This window comes from Petromyzon marinus, chromosome 20, assembly GCF_048934315.1.
Source record: "Petromyzon marinus isolate PM22_M1 ecotype Great Lakes invasive population chromosome 20, UKy_Petmar_22M1.pri1.0, whole genome shotgun sequence".
Lineage (NCBI taxonomy): Eukaryota > Metazoa > Chordata > Hyperoartia > Petromyzontiformes > Petromyzontidae > Petromyzon > Petromyzon marinus.
The window spans coordinates 8,563,937-8,578,743 of record NC_133686.1 but is presented as its reverse complement, the minus strand read 5'-3'; the positions used below and the strand labels follow the sequence as shown (position 1 = coordinate 8,578,743).

Here is a 14,807-nt window from a genome sequence, read left to right as displayed (position 1 = left end):
TGATTTTTTTTCACATGGCATTTTTGGATAATGGTCTTGCTTTTAAATGTTTCAGGTTCTGTGATGATTATATATACAGCATATGAGACAATGTCTTATTTTAGATGTGAAATAGTATGGTCATGCTACCACTTATCGTGCTCACGGGAGTTTTTTTTACAAAACTGTACAGTAATTCGATCCATAATGGCCTCAACATTAATAAAGCACAACACAAGCACTTGGTGGTTCAATCCAAATCACCTAAGGCTTGGTGACACCTCCAATGAATAACGCCATAAGCTACAATTAAGAAACTCAATATACATCAATGGGGCCATCATCCATCAAGTATGGGATGGAAATGTATTCTGAATTGGTAGCCTGTGTCGGTCAAACATTCCGGTGATGTTCCTGCACAGCATGTACAAAGTGGAGCCAATGTGATTCCTGCTGACATGATTGTTGAAGCGGTGTTCTTGTCCTATCTATAAATTGTTACATTACTATCGAAAGGGGTGAAGGGGTTCATGAGGCCATCCATAGGAAAACCATTTAACTTTTTGTAAAAAAAAGAATTGGTGCGTTTTTTTTAACAGACCCTGGCAGGATGATGGGCTGAGTCGATCTCCAATCAAGATTTTAATTTGCTCGCACCTTGTTGCGACTTGCTAACTCTACTGCTGAGCTTACCTGTGTGTGCCTTCAGAGCCTTTACATTTGTTGCATTGTGCCGAATCTGTAACTGCCAGCTATGCTGATGTGGCACTCGGCAATTCTGGGACAATGTAGAGATGACGTCGGATTGAAATGGCTTCTTCAGGATCACATACGTGCATTTCACCATGTCTTCAATGACGTGTTACAAGGCATTCCAGGAAAACACAAAAAAAAACGAGACTTCCACTCCACGTAATTCTATACATTATCTATGTAAAGGTGGCTCCAGGTGAAAAGGTTAGGTGAAATGTTGTTGTCATCATTACAACAAAAACATCTGTGCAGAAGGGTGCATCAATTCGGCAGGAAAGACACCCTGGAGTGATGAAAAATGAATGACAGTGATCCTGTAGTTTGGCTCTGCTAAGGGTTGTGAGGCTCTTAGGGTGTTTGACACTTGCGATGCAGAGGGCATCATTTTATAATGCGCCTCGGTTTGTTATACAAATTCTAGAGGCTCTCATTACCTCTTCTATTTTACATCATGACACCACATCCAAACTCGCATATGTGTGCTAAAAATCCTTTACTCTTGAGCATACATATGTATATGTACAGGCTTTGCACAGTACCGCATACATTATATTTCATATGCACTTGGTTGTATCATCATCATCATCATCAGCCATGCTCGGTCCATGGCTGATGATGATGAAGACCTCCAAGCTGCGAACGCTTCGCACGATCCTGAGATGTATCAAGCCATCCAGCACCTGCACATGAACTGATTTCATTGCTCCATCTCCCAGTTGACCATCCTCTCAGGCATATTGTATTACTTGGCTACCAATCCATTATTATTGACTACCCTCCAAATATACGGACAGTTTGGAAGAAGAGTCTTCAAGGCTGTATATAAAGCAATTAGACGGTCGTTTTCTAAAATGACAAATTGGTCTGATCAGAATTATGACATCCTTCAAAGGTCTTGTATTGGTGGGAGTCTTGAAATCAAATGGCAAGCTCATGCATCAGGCGGTGAGCTGTGCAATACATCAGCCCGGACATCACTGAAGTGGGATAATACAGAGAAAGTGACTTGTTGAGCTAGTCACGTGTCCAGAACTCGTGCTACATCTCTTCCCAAGGTCGTGTTAAACAGTAAAAAAAAAAAATCCCCAGGTAAAAGGGAAGTGGAGATTACAGTGTTCGAAGGGTCAATTGAAGATGAATGAAAGGTTGTCTTTAAATTGTCTTGAAGGAACTTTGGGAAATAATATTTGAAACATAAACAAGCGGTAGAGCTTCTTTTTGAATATAATACGTTTTAATTTATATTCTAATATTAATTCCACGTATCTATAAATGCAGATGAGCATTTCCCCCCCCCCCCACTCAACCCCTCCCTTCCAGAACATTAAATGCAACAAGCTGTTTTTGTAATCAGAAACACGCAAACCAGCAAACAATTAAAACAATGTACCAAACATACGCCGCAAGTGATTTAATTTAACCTCTAACATTTCCAAGTGTGCTTTTATAGCGAGGCAGTACCCGCTTCCTTGGCATTGTGCTTCCAGTATAAATGCAAAAAAAAACACCACGTTATCATGATCTGTCGTGGCGGTTACAGCGAATGTATGCATTACAAAGGGGGGGTGGGGGGTGTGAAACGTTCCAGAATATAGGCTTTGAAAGCTTTTCCACTTCATCGTACTAACCTGGCAAGCATTGCGATATTTGTGAGTTGTTTTAGGGAGTGGAAAGCTCCTCCGTGCCAAACTCTAAATATACCGCTCATTTACATCACAACGTTAGCGCCCTGGAAATGGGGCAGACAATAAGAATAGGGCCATCCACCTTCAACATGTATACACGTGTGCACGTCTGATAAATGAATATGCCCTTTCACGTGAAAAATTACGCATGTCCACGTCGTTTAAATGGCTATAAGTATCACGTCGACACCGACCTACTTCTCAGGGGTTGTTCATTTCCCGTCAAAAAAGAATGTCGCGGGGGGGAAAAATAAAAAAGGTCCTTTCGCGAAATGTCTTTGTCACAACCTTTTTGGCCCGCCTTCGTTTGCTTGGGCGCGTTCTTTCGTCTCCATTGCTTCGGTGGGTCACCTTGACACTGACATTAGCGGAACGGGACGTGGATTTGCTCCGCCAGTAGTACACTTGAAGTGCAACGTGAGTGGGTGCGCCGTTGAAATGGAGATTTATTTTGTTCCCGTTGGGCTGTTTTGGGTGGCTGGTGAGAGGAGGAGGGGGTGGCGATAACAGCCGGAAGAGAGAGAAAGAGCCGAGCCATTCCCGAGCGCCTGGATGGAGATGGACGTTGTCTTGCGCAACTAGGGGGGGTCACAACTCAGCCCTTCATCCCGGTCCGAGGTGCGAACGACAACGACGCCAAGCTGAGCACAACAACTGTTTCATTCTGTCCGATAATCTGTCATTGTCTCGTTTGGGAGCAGTGTCCTTTTATGCGCGCTTTGTTTTGACGCCCTCACACTCGTCAATGTCTCGAGGTTAATGTGTTGGGGGAGATTGGGGGGGGGGGGGGGGGGTAATGCATTGCTTACGAGTGGAGATGGAAACAAGCCGAAGAGAAAATGTCCTTGAGGTTTTTTTTTCTCCCTCTCTCTCTCTCGCATTTTATTTGGTAGCGTAATTACTTTGTGAAATATTAAAACGTCTGTAACTTTTTTTGTAGTGTTTGAAAAAAATCTATTTACTATACAGTAGGTTTAAAATGACCGAGTCTATCGACACGTCAATGCGTTTACCTACAGTGATTTATTTACGATGTAATTCCGTAAATGGGCGAATGCAATGCTATTGGTGCACAATATAGACGTTACATCCAAAGTGTACGATTCAATGTTATTGTCTGTTTTTGTAAGTCACGTTATAGGTGGGAAATGTTTAAATTGGGCGTATGGTCTCTTAAAAATACATTTTGCCTTTTTATATTTAAAAAAAATACGTGTAAAAAATGAATTGCTTGAGATTTTTTTCGTTAAACACAGACTAACAAGCGTGCAGTAACTATACCAGTATACCACAATGATATACAAGAGCAATGAGAACTGCAAACCCACAGTGTTTCATCTCCTTTATTCCAGATTTAGAATTAAAATGTTGTAATTTTAAACGAAGGAGTAAACAAAACATCCGTGTGAAATTCCATAAATTAAGTTTTCTACTAAGAATGTAATTACATTTTTGGAATGCTGAATTGGCTGTACAAGTGACCATCATGTTTACACAGTTCCTGGAAAAGAATGGAACACTTCATCTTTGACATTGAACTACAAAGAGAACCAAATATTATTTTACCTAGAGGACGATTAAATTAACATTCAAAAGAAAGGCAAAAGTACGAGTTTCATGAAGTCACTTTAATTAAACATTAAAATGTCTTCAGTGGCTCACAGCCAAAAAATCCAAAGGATCGGGCGACTGTCACTATTAATGAAACGGTTTCTTCTGTCACAACGTCTCCCATTAATTCAAATTAAAGACTTAATGTGTTGCATGTTCGAATGCATTTAAATGGCGCTGATGCATCTTACACCGGCTATGAATGTGACTAAATTAAACATACCGTGCTGTTACTGAACCATTATGTCAAGTTTATAGCCAATCGACTGTCTGTGCTATTTTTGAGAGCTGATAAGGGGTTATGGTCAATATTAACTGCCCCGGCTTCGTTAGAGGTTATGGCCTCAATGTGCCATATCAGAAGATTACAAAACATCACCCTCAGCTGCCAAGCAAACCACTGCCATGTCAGTTTGCCAATAGGATGAGTAAAGTCCGTTCACCGAAATAGAACTGTGCAAATGTATTTCTCCCCCCCCCCGCCTCCAAATCTGCTGAGACAGCCGAAATTGAAACCAAGGGAAATGTATTGGCTACAGAGGCATTAACTTGATTTAATAGGGGATACTGCTTTGTAACTGCGCACACGCAAATAACAAAACCCACCACCCCCCCCCCCCCCGACCGCTGTACACGACATACCCCCAAAATGGGATGGAAATCATCACACTTGCCAATGCATCTTCTTTCCACAAGAGCCAATGCCTGATCCGTGCATTGCAGCGTAGCTGATGCGTGATGGGTTTGAGCAGGTGTATTTGTGCATACGATTACGTTTAATGAGCAAATAAAGGAGTGCTAATTGTGCTCGCAGTGAAAAGATACCCAAAGCCAACGATTGGAATTCACGCGCGCATGCTGCAACGCGAGAGCTGTCGGAATGGCATATTCTTGGACGCGCTTGGATAGCAGCCTGTCCACACGATGTGTCGTGGGTGGACTTTCCATACTTTGCTCAAATACTCTCCCATTTTGAATTAGCTGTGGAATAGATGCGCGTTTCCATCCTCGTCGTAGTGGCTTTTGGCTAACCGGCGAAGAAAGACGGACACTGCATTGCGTGCTTTCGAATGCTCTTCTGCGGCCGTCTGGAATGCTCTTCCTTCCGATGTTTGGACGCCACTGGAGGCATGCTCGTTTACATTTGAATAGAAAACTAATTTCTTTCGAACTGATTTTTGTATTTAGTTAGTAATTCGCCTCCACCTCCGATTAGCAGGGTTGGCTACGTAAGGTGCAAAAGAAGTTAAACATACATACAGGCATATATAGTGGGTGGAATTAGCTGTGGAATAAATGTAGGGGTTGGTCTCGATTTACATTTTTGGTTAATGAAATGGAGTCGATGATGAATTGGAGCTCGTTTCTGTGGAATCGCCCTGATCAGTAACAAACACCAAGCTCAATCTCATCTGTAACACAGGCTCGGAGTTGTCCCTATTTGAAAGGCTAAATTTAAACCGAGCACAGCACATGCCAAAGCGTGCTGATTATGTGCCTGGTGCTGACTTATCTTTCACTTCCCATGTTCTATCAAGACGTTGTCATCAAGTCTCTGAGATGCAATGTCCCAGAACATGCATCTTTTTACATACGCGTTTTAATAAATCGATAGTCATTTTCATCTCACTAGAGATTATGTATTTTCATATATGTTTTTTCGTCCAATGATGAGAATTCGCTATGATGCCCAGGACGGATGTAACTATCATGTAAGGAAGTATTATTTCAGCCTCTTAATGTCATGGGTATTGCTGTGTCCACCGCTAACTTCTTGCAATCATTAGTGACACATATCAGATGCACATTAACCTTAACTTGAAAAATGTGGCCCTTTTCTCTCGACCGTCGGCCAAGCTGAGCTTTGTAGAGCCCGCAAGGTCATAGTGTGGCCAATGTAATTAATGTAAGTTGCATGCAGAACTATTAATCACTCAGTTTATTATTTTGGCCACAGCTGACCTTGACAGTTTTCAGAAATGAAGCTTGGGTGGAGGACACATGGACAGGGCCTGACTTAATTCAATAAGCAATGTTATAACCGATAATACCGGTTAATATTGCTGATGCTTGAAATTCAGGCTTTTCTTACTCAACATTTTTGTTCCTACAGTGCGGAGTCTGCATCAAGGCACGAACCAATAAACATCACGAGAGAAGTTGCTGCTAAGGAAAATGTGAGATGCAAATTCTAAAACGGCACAGATCATTACTGGTCATCATCACCATCGTCATCATCATCATCATCAGCCAGATAAAATTGGTCATACTTTGTGTATGCCCAATATTTGTTTTTACTGCAGCATTGTGAGATTGTTATACTGACCGTGCTACTTTGTGAAGTGTATTTTTGGTTGTGAGACCGTTCCAGGCCAATGTTGGCAGCTTAATCCAAACCATGGATCGGAATTGTCTTCGTAACTTGAAGACGTGCCAGAAGAAGAAATACAACACATCCTTCAGTCTACGTTTCTTATATACTAAAATATTTCCTTTGTAGCTACAAATCGCTACGTAATAGGTGATTGCTTAACTTAGACTTGCATCATGGCGTGATGCTAATTGTGTCTCTTTGAGCTAACATTTGTTTGAGAGATCCTGGATAAATGCACTGCAAATTACGATGATGTACTATTAAACTGGCTACTCACAAACTGTAACTATAACACTGTAACCACAACATGAATATAAAAATACTATAATTTACAGCCCTTTCCTCCCCTGCTGAAAGGAGGCCTTCCCATACCACAAGGCCTTCTCACAAGATGGCGGCGGCGTGTGTAGCAGCATGTGAGTTGTTTTTGTGAGTTGTTTTGCGTAAGTGTAAACTGTGCGTGAGAATGTGTTAAAATGTGAGTGAGAATGTGTTAAAATGTGAGTGAGAATGAGCTGTGTGTGAGCTGCGTGTGAGTCGTGTGAGTGAGCCGTGTGAGAGTGGCCGTGACGAGAGGGACTTCTGTGTTCGTGTGTGTGTGTGTGTGATAGTGTGGTGGTGTGCAATCTGTATGTGTGTGATAGTGTGGTGATGTGCACTCGTGTGTGTGATGGTGTGATAGTGTACACTCGTGGGTGTGTTTAGTTTAGTTTATTTATTTTGGTATAGCCCTGTGAGCCATTCGGCTCTTGAATCGGGTGCAACCACAACAAAACACGAACAAGATGGTTATGGTGTGGTGATGTGCGCTCGTGTGTGTGATGGTGTGATGGTGTGCGCTCGTGTGTGATGGTGTGATGGTGTGCGCTTGTGTGTGTACTTGGCACAGCCTGAGTGAGGCCTGGTTGGTCGTACACGTGACACTGCCTGAGTGAGGCCTAGCTGATCATGCACCTGGCGCAGCCTGAGTGAGTCCTAGCTAGATCATGCGCCTGACGCAGCCTCAGTGAGGCCTAGTTAATAGTGCACGTGGCGCAGCCTGAGTGAGGCCTAGTAAATCGTGCACGTGGCACGGCCTGACTGAGGCTTAGGTAGTACTGCACATGACACAGCCTGAGTGAGGCTGAGTAAATCGTGCACCTGGCGCAGCTTGAGAGAGGCCTGGCGCAGCCTGAGTGAGGCCTGGTTGACAGTGCACCTGGCGCAGCCTGAGAGAGGCCTGGTTAATCGTGCACCTGGCGCAGCCTGAGTGACGCCTGGTTGGCAGTGCACCTGGCGCAGCCTGAGTGAGGCCTAGTAAATCGTGCACCTAGCGCAGCCTGAGTGACGCCTGGTTGATCGCGCCCATTGCGCAGCCTGAGTGAGGCCTAGTTAATCGTGCGACGGACCCCAAGCTGTGTTCCTGCCAAGGTAACATTGCCACGGACCACAAGCTGTGTTCCTGCCAAGGCGGCATTGCCACGGACTCCAAGCTGTGTTCCTGCCAAGGCAACATTGCCACGGACCCCAAGCTGTGTTCCTGCCAAGGCAACATTGCCACGGACCCCAGGCTGTGTTCCTGCCAGGGCAGCATTGCCACGGACCCCAAGCTGTGTTCCTGCCAAGGCAACATTGCCACGGACCCCAAGCTGTGTTCCTGCCAAGGCAACATTGCCACGGACCCCAGGCTGTGTTCCTGCCAGGGCAGCATTGCCACGGACCCCAACCTTTGTTCCTGCCAAGGCAACATTGTGACGGACCCCAAGCTTGTGTTCCTGGAAAACTTCATGGAGATAATCATCATTAGACCTCCTTTTCCAGTACCAAAATGTAATAATAGGGTTTTCCCCTTTTTTCTGGCGACAAAACTGAAACCTTTTTACAAGGATTCATGTCTGCATTATGATAATATATGCATTGTCCTTGAAACTGATTGGAGCAATCCTTGAAACTGATTGGAGCAATCCTTGAAACTGATTGGAGCAATCAGTTTCAAGGACAAGTATGTTTTTGTTTGCATTTTGACTGCAGGTATTGTGGTTAATGCAGACATGAATCCTCGTAAACAGGTTTCAGTTTTGTTTGCCAGAAAAATGGGGAAAAACCCTATTATTCACGGAGATCGTCAAGACGGCCAAGAGTCCCCTGTGTGGGCTTCAGTGGGGCCGTCTGGTCGGGCAGCAGAGACACGAGAGGCCAAGAAACGACATTCCAGTCATGGGCTGAGCTCAAGGAGGGCTAGCTCGAGCACCATCCTGCGGCGGGGAAAGGAGGTGGTGCAAGCGGTTCAGCCGAGCCCACAACAGCCAAAAATCTGTTGTCCCTGTCTGGGGGGGGGGGGCGGGCGGGGCGCTATTCAACCCTAGCACATGGGCGAGAAGCCGTGCATGTGTGACGAGTGCGGCAAGACGTTTTCTCGCGCTCGGCCTACAAGTATATATATTTTTTATTTTCCGTTTGTGTGTTAATCTGTGTTTACCCCAGGTATTTTAGAGATGGCAATTCTCCTGCTGTGTATCCTACTGCTGTCCCTCCTGGCCATATCTAGTGCCACACTAAACTCTACAAACAGCTACCCTCGTTACTTTGCGTCCATACTTGTTACTCGATTTGCCATTACACCTGCTAATGAAACAGCTCATAGACACTTCTACACTCCATCATTGTATCCTTTTAAACCCTATCTTTGTCCCATTACTTCACCAGCACTCCTTCGAAACTTCAGTCTGCTCTTAAAAATAACACCATCTGCGAGCTCCTGCTATTCGTGCAAGGTTCGCCGCTCTTCATCCTTTCACAGAAAATACTTGTGCAAACTATTCATTCTACTTTTCTTATTTCTGGGTGGTATTGAGCTTCATCCTGGCCCAAATGAAAATAACTCGTAGAATTATGTAGATTTTTCTGGCAGGAAAGGTGTTGGTGTTCTACATGTCAACATCAGAGGGATTGTGATTAAATTAAGTCAACTAAAACTAGAAGTGGCAAATCTTGACCCGGACATTTTTTGCTTAACAGAAACATTTCTCACTCCTGCCACCAATGACTTGCAGATTGCGATTGACAACTACAACCTTTTTCGGCTTGACCAAGGATCTTAAGGAGGTGGTATTGCCATCTATGTTCGTAATACTATTGCATGTTCACTCGCTCACTCCTTGTTTAAAAAATGTTGCTTTGAAGGTTTGGCTCTCAAAATAACTCTCCCAAATAATCAACATATATTGGTAGTGTGCTGCTATCGAACGCCTAGTGGGAAGGATGTTGAAGCTGCATCTGCACTGAGAGAGCTTTTTGGGGGCCTCTCTAAAGGTGAAATAGTTTTAGTGGGTGATCTAAATTGGAATTGGCTAAACCCACTGGCCGTGGCCACAAATTTTGCAGATGAATTTAATCTGTTTCAATTAATAAATGTCCCCACAAGACCCAACCTAAAAAATCCAGGACAGTCATCTCTGCTTGTCGTCCTATTGACAAATGCCCCTCACAATTTCACACTGACTGGTGTTCTGGGTAATAACCTTAGTGATCACTCCTTCATTTTTGAGGTGAGATCATCAGCCAGACCCAAAGCCCCCCCTAAATTGGTTGAGAAGCACTCTATGAGACACTTCAGCACTCAAGCATTTACTAATGATATGCTTCGCTCGAATATTGACAAGGTCTGATATCCCCAACCTAACTACGGCTTGGGAGACCTTCAGGTACACGTTTCTCCAAATTCTTAACAAACATGCTCCGTTGGTTAGATTTAAAGCTAAAGGCAACCGCCCACCATAGTTTGATCCTTTGATTACAAAGCTTATGAAAACTAGGGACAAGGCTTGGGCATGTGCTTTGAAAAGTAATTTGGTCAATGACTGGCTAGAATACAGGATTTTAAGGAATAGATGCGTCAAAAAAATATGGAATGCAAAAAATGCCTACTTTTCCTCCACTCTCCTGGAATCACATGGAAATGCCAGGATTTTCTGGAAAACAATCAAATATATCGAAAAGGCATCCAAAACAGACAATCTGCCCGTTGAGCTTAACTGAAATGGGGAGTATTTTTCAGATCCCAAAAAAATAGTTGACAATTTTAACCTTTATTTTTCTGAAGCTGGTAATCTTTTTGATAATGTATTGGGAGTCACCCCTGCTCATGCAAATTCCACCCCTGTCCAAACATTAAACGAATTTAGTTTCCAGCCAATCCACGAAAGTAATGTTCTGAAACAACTGTCCTACCTCAAAGGGTCCTCCTCTACCGGAGCAGATAGTATTCCCGTCTTTGCTCTACTAACTGTTGGTCACCTAATATACAAACCTATAGCCCATATTTTCAACCTGTCCATCAAAGAAGCATCAGTTCCTCTAGAATGGAAACATTCCTATGTCCGTCCACTTCACAAAGGGGGCCCTAAAGATTATCCAAATAACTACCGACCTATCTCAATTTTGTCCCCGTTGATGAAAATTTTTGAAAAATTATTGACCTACCAAATGAGCAGTTTCCTGTCCACCAACAATCTACTACATCTAAAACAATCTGGGTTCCGAAAAAAATACAGCACCACATCTGCTGCATTAGACTCTCTGAATCACATTTACAGTAGCCTTGATAATAAGCAGTACTGTGCCTGTCTTTTGCTAGACCTGTCCAAAGCTTTTGATAGAGTAAACCACAACACCTTGCTTAGTAAACTAAGTTGCCTCGGTTTATCCGAAAACGCAGTAAAAAGGTTACAAAATTACCTCTTGTTATCGCACTCAAACTGTATTCACAGATGGTTGGAGATCAAACAGTGTTAAGATAACAAAAGGGGTTCCATAGGGTCCCATCCTCGACCCCCTTTTGTTCTCTCTTTATGTCAATGACTTGGGCACTGACCTGGATCATTCCAGGGTAAATCTTTTTGCAGATGACACGATACTGATTACCGCAGGCCGCTCTCCGGATGACGTGATTGCTAAGCTACAGAGTGATTTCTACAAACTACAACATCAGCTAGTTGCTCTTAAACTAGTCATGAATACCTCCAAAACCAAGGTGCTATGCTTCTCACCAGGACTAAAGCAGGAAGTTATTTTTCCCCAATTACATTCCTTAAATAATTATCAAATAGAGCAAGTCAAGATCTATAAGTATCTTGTGGTCATCCTGGATTCAAAACTGAATTTTGAAGATCGCATTGATTATATTGGTAAAAAGACAAAAATTAAAATTGGTTTTCTGTATCGACACAAGCACTGCTTCCCCCCAATGTTCCGTTTGAAATTGATAAAAGCTACCATACTGCCTCTACTTGACTACTGTGACATCGTTTATAAATCAGCCCCAAGTACTGCACTGAAGAAGCTTGATTACATCTATCACTCGGCCTTAAGATTTACATTGAACTGCCCATATAGGACTCACCACTGTGATCTCTACATTGGGTAAAACTTAACATCTCTTAATGTTCGACGGCTTGTGCACCAGATCTTATGTATTCACGATGTACTTACAAAAAAATCCGCAGACTACCTGCTGGATCTCCTCTATGTTTCAAAGAACAAATTTGACCTCAGGTCTTCGCTCATTTACCAGCTTCACATTCCCTATTGCCGTACAAAAACTGGAAGAAGGGCCTTTGCTATTGATGCCCCCAGGGTCTGGAATGCTATTGCCAATAAACTGCAACTTGAATTGCTACCAATGAGATCTTCTCTCAAAACTGCTGTAGAGGAGGTGTACACCCCCAGCTGCCACTGCTATTCATTGGCATAAAATAAAATAAAGTGTTTCGCTCCGGATGACGCTGCAAATATTATCTGTATTTTGATTTAGCGTGCTGATCTTAAAGGTGCATTGAAAAATGTGATACTCCGACTGATGCTTCTGTTGTTATGGATTAACTCATGCAGCCAGCTATGGCTCTAGGATTTGGTGTTACATGCTATTTATATAGTTTATTGTAAAAATTCGGTCACAGTCCCTGTGATCACTGTTACGTTGGAATTATGGCTTTATTTTTTTGTGATTTCGAAAACGTTTTTTTGATTTGGACATGTTTGATTTGTTGTAGTACGGAGTCAGACTCATGGCCTTAATCTAAGGTTTCTTGTGGTTGTTGTTGTTGTTTGACTTGCATCCCACTGGGATTTTTTGCACACAGCGTTGGTGTACGGTGTTTTTTTTTCAGGAATATTTTGCTGGGTTTTTTTCATGGATTTTCTGTTTGCACAGTCACATAGTCACATTAAGATGTTTTTCTTGTTCGTGTTTTTGAGCCGAATGGCTCACAGGGCTATAGCAAAATAAATAAACTGAAACTGAAATACCATGTCAGTCATGTTGGGGTGTTTTGACGATACTTCACCATGCTTGACAATGGTGGTTGGTGAAGAAAAGCTCAGTGGACTGGTGCAGATACAGATAGTACCTGCAACTAGCACGAGAGAATTATCATAATTCCAATAATGGGATCTCAATTAGAATTCAATGTGATTCATAGCAGAATCGTGAAATTGGCGAAATCTTGCCATCTTAGCAACTAATGTTGCAATATAACCACAATATCACATTCCATGGTACGAATACTACTACTACTACGGTCTCTGATGTGGTTAGCACAATGGCTTTATACACCACGTGCAGGTTTTGTAAATCCCTCCCCCATCACCGCTTCTCGACCAAAACAGCATTATTACTCTCCTATTCATCTTCTTTGGTTCTTTCGGTAAAGTCACGTAGAATGAGAATAAAATAATAAATTGATCAAATAAAATAACACATTCTACGTGACTTTACCGAAAGAACCAAAGAAGATGAATCCTTGCAGTCACGAAAGCTTCAAATCGAAATTTATACTCTCCTATTATTACTCTCACTTACCTCACGATACACAACCTGTCTGTCGATTAACAGTGGTGCATTTATTCAGGCTCTCTTGGGTAAAGTGTGGTTAGTGGTTATTCTCAAATGTTCCGAGCTGGGTATGGAAGAGTAGACCAAAAATACCATCTATATCTCGCCATCTACTGTGGAGGTCCTTCTGTCAGCAGTGGAACGTGCCAACTATTTTCAGGTCAGTGCTGTTTGCCTTTACCTCGCAACTGTATATTTGTTTAAACTGCGTGCCAATTATTGCCTTGGCACAGTTTTGAACCAAACGGGTTACACTTTAACCTCGGCAAAGTTGGCGCTTTGTCCTGGAAATACAAAGAAATGAGCAATGATTTAAAATGTCACCCAACCAACTTCACCCCCCCCCCCCCCCATTTTTTCCGCTCGTCAGCCAAACGTGTTTAATTAAAATCTCCTGCGGTGTGCCCTTAAATACACGCATCATAAGTGCAAAAGAAGAAAACAAAATGATTTATTATACTGAGATATAATATAGCTCATTAAGCAGCATCAGTTCAGTCTGTTTGAAGTGCATTAAAGTGGCAATGTTAATATTCTCATTTGCCGAGGCTGATCATTATGGGTAATTGCAGTCTTGCGTACTTGCCTGCGCCACTCAAATTTGATTGTGTTTCTCTAAAGGACAGCAAGTTGCGTGACCCTTTTACTGGACTGTGGAAAGTAACATTTTCCACCGTGCCTGATTTGTGTCATTTACCATAACGGTCTTATTTGACTAATGTTATTGCCCATGTTGTTCGTCGAAGTTGAAGGCTGCAGTGCCGATTTAAAAACATAATCTCAATAAAGGTAACGCAAATCAAACATTTGTCATGTGATATTGTAAAACAATGTTCTGCTGCTACAGAAGCTTTTTGACGGTCACTGTATCACGCATTTTCAGATGCGCTTCTGCGGCCGTCTGGAACGCTCTTCCTTCCTATATTAGGAAGTCACTGGAGCTGTGCACTTAAAAAAAAAATTAGGACAGTTTTTTTGTGTTTAGTATGTTGTCCTTCACCTGCACCTCCTAGTAGCACGGTGGGCTATGTACGGTGCTAAATAAGTTAAACATACATACTTATGGGTGTGGGAGGGGTGAATGCGTTAATAATATTTTGATTTAAAGCTTTCGTGACTGCAGTAATTCATATTCTTAGTTCTTTCGGTAAAGTTACGTTGAAGGGAAGCAATAAAATAATAAAATATATATAAAACAATAAAAAGCCTCACGACGTTTCGACCATAACACAAACGGTCGTCATCAGGTGTGTCGGTTTGCATAAATGTATTTATTTTTAAACGGTGTATTTATTTATTTATTAAAAACCGTTAGCGCCATGCGTAGCGATTTGGCAGTTTACTTAGAAGGACTAGTCCATCTATGTTCTGAAAAGAGGAGGGGGGAGACGAAAAATTTAATGTATGCTGTCTGAAAGCCACTGTAAGCGTGAACAATCAATTAAGACCTGAAATGGTTTATCAAATCTTTCCAATGATTGCTAAGCCAGAATCCATCTTCTCGGTTGAAATTGTCTCTGTGCTTGTATATGTG

General features: G+C 42.5%; 1 long non-coding RNA gene across 2 annotated transcripts in view; it reads left to right on the top strand.

The window, feature by feature from the left end:
• The window catches only part of LOC142925373 (uncharacterized), a 31,069-nt gene extending 16,992 nt beyond the window's left edge, over positions 1 to 14,077 (top strand). Inside the window, exons 1-2 of one of the 2 annotated variants that reach the window (XR_012942353.1) lie at positions 2,277 to 3,035; positions 6,142 to 14,077. This is a non-coding gene — a long non-coding RNA (uncharacterized LOC142925373). Of the gene's footprint in view, positions 1 to 2,276; positions 3,036 to 6,141 lie in introns of those variants that run through there. The other variant, XR_012942354.1, reaches the window with a different exon arrangement.
• Positions 14,078 to 14,807: the final 730 nt, after the last annotated feature.